This window comes from Nerophis ophidion, linkage group LG01, assembly GCF_033978795.1.
Source record: "Nerophis ophidion isolate RoL-2023_Sa linkage group LG01, RoL_Noph_v1.0, whole genome shotgun sequence".
Lineage (NCBI taxonomy): Eukaryota > Metazoa > Chordata > Actinopteri > Syngnathiformes > Syngnathidae > Nerophis > Nerophis ophidion.
This window is the reverse complement of record NC_084611.1, coordinates 86102602-86105101: the sequence shown is the minus strand read 5'-3', so window position 1 is coordinate 86105101 and position 2500 is coordinate 86102602. Positions and strand designations below refer to the sequence as shown.

Genomic DNA, 2500 nt, shown 5'->3' with positions numbered 1-2500 from the left:
CATGCTAACATTAACTTGTTATCAATGGAACGGTTAGCATACTTGCAAGATGGAAACAAGTCTAAAAAATCCGCAAGTTTTCTGTTTAAATGATCAAGATTTTTTAAAATGTTGGCATAAAGTGTTAGCATGCTAACATTAGCTTGTTATTATGCGAACAGTTAGCATATGTAAGAGATAGATACAAGTATCAAAATCCACAAATTTTGAGTTTAAATGATCAAAATTTGTTAAAATGCTGGCTTAAAATGTTAGCATGCTAACGTTATCTTGTTATTGCGAGATGGAGACAAGTCTCAAAATCCATGGATTTTACGTTTAAATGATCAATTAGCTAAAACGTTAGCATGATAATGTTTTCTTGTTTTTGTGGGAACAGTTAGCATATCTCTCTATCTATGCTACCTGAGCTGTAAACTTTAGGCCCGCGGTGGATTGAAACTAAAAGGCTAGCATAAAACATTAGCATACTAACATTAGCTTTTTATCAATGGAACAATTAGCTTACTTGCAAGATGGAAACAAGTCTCAAAAATGTTAGGCTTAAATGATCAAAATTTGTTAAAAAAAATGAGGGCATAAAATGTTAGCATGTTAGCGTTAGCTTGTTATCATAGCAACAAGTAGCATACTTGTCAGATGTAGACAAGTCTCAAAATTTACTAATTTTAGGTTTACATTTACAGAATTAGTTAAATTGCTAGAATAACATGTTAGCATGCTATTTATTGCTTGATATCATGGCAACAGTTAGCATACTTGCAAGATGGAAACAAGTCTCAAATGTATGAGTTTTACGTTTAAATGACTAGTATTAGTTAAATTGATAGCTTAAAATGTTAGCATGCTAATGTTTACTTGTTATCATGGGAACATTTAGCACACTTGCAAGACGGAAACAAGTCTCAAAATCCAAAAATGTTATGTTTAAATGATCAAAATTTGGCAAAATGCAGGCATGCTAATGTTAGCCTGTTATCATGGGAACAATTAGCACACTTGCAAGATGGAAACAAGTCTCAAAATCCGTTATTTTTTAGTTTAAATGATCAAAATGAGTTAAAATGCTGGCATAAAATGTTAGCATGCTAACATTATCTTGTTATTGCGAGATGGAGACATGTCGCAAAATCTATGAATTTTAGGTAAATAATCAAAATTACTTAAAATAATCACATGCTAACATTTGCTTGTTATCATGGAACAGTTAGCATACTTGCAAAATGCAGATTAATCTCAGAAGCCATGAATTTTTGAATCAAAATAATTTAAAAAATGTGCCAAAATGATACTAAAAATTTTAGCATTCTCATGTTGACGTGATAACATTGGAAAAGTTGGTGTACTTCTAAGTTTTAAGCAAGTTTTAAAAGCCATGGTTTGTTGGCTCCAACAAATAAAATCAGTAAAAATACCAGCATAAAAAGTTAGCACGCTCACGTTAGCTTGTTAGCAACTGCACAGATAGCATACTTGCAAAATGCAGCTGGCTCTCAAATGAATTTTGGATTAAAAAAAAATGATTTTAAAAATTTTAGCATTCCAATGTTAGCATGATAACAGTGGAAAAGTTGGCGTACTTCTATGTTTTAAGCAAGTTTTAAAATCTATGGTTTGTTGGCTCAAAAGAATAAAATCAGTAAAAATACCAGCATAAAAAGTTAGCTTGCTAACATTAGCTTGTTAGCAATGGAACAGTTAGCATACTTGCAAAATGCAGTTGGCTCTCAAATTAATTTTAGATTTTAAAAAATGTATTTGAAAAATTTGCCAAAATTTTATCAACAATGCTAGCATTCTCATGTTAGCATGATAACATTGGAAAAGTTGGTGTACATCTAAGGTTTAACCAAGTTTTAAAAGCCATGGTTTGTTGGCTCAAAAGAATAAAATCAGTAAAAATACCAGCATAAAAAGTTAGCATGCTAAGGTTAACATACCTGCAAAATGCAGATGGCTCTCAACAGCAATGAATTTGAGGTTTAAAAAAAAGGGTTTAAAAAGTTTTTCCAAAATGCTACTAAACATTATAGCATTCTCATATTAGCATGATAACATAGGAAAAGTTGGTATACTTCTATGTTTTAAGCAAGTTTTAAAATCCATGGTTTGTTGGCTCAAAAGAATAAAATCAGTAAAAGTAGCAGCAGAAAAAGTTAGCACGCTAACATTAGCATACTTGCAAAATGTAGATGGCTCTCAACAGCCATGAAATTAAGGTTTAAAAAAAAAAGGTTTTAAAAATTTGCCAAAATGCCACTAAAAAATACATTAGCATGCTAATGTTAAAATGTCAATACAGCATCAATTTTTTTTCATTTATTTATTTTATTTTATTTAAAAAAACAACACAAAGCTTTTTTTTTACGGCACAAACAACGACATCCGGGGTATTTCAATATTTGCGGCTTTTAAATAAAATAAGTGACGTTGCAAAAAGGGGCGTTTCCAAACGAGCAAGCCTGGTTGCCAAATCCGATGAATGACCCCCTCGTTACCC

General features: G+C 31.4%; 1 protein-coding gene across 2 annotated transcripts in view; it reads left to right on the top strand.

The window, feature by feature from the left end:
* Positions 1-2500, top strand: part of mgat3b (beta-1,4-mannosyl-glycoprotein 4-beta-N-acetylglucosaminyltransferase b) — a 66008-nt gene that overhangs the window by 63129 nt on the left and 379 nt on the right. For both annotated transcript variants that reach the window (XM_061914331.1, XM_061914325.1), the window contains exon 5: positions 1-2500. This exon is cut by the window's left edge and continues 9126 nt beyond it; it is cut by the window's right edge and continues 379 nt beyond it. The gene's annotated coding sequence lies outside the window, so the exon portion shown is untranslated.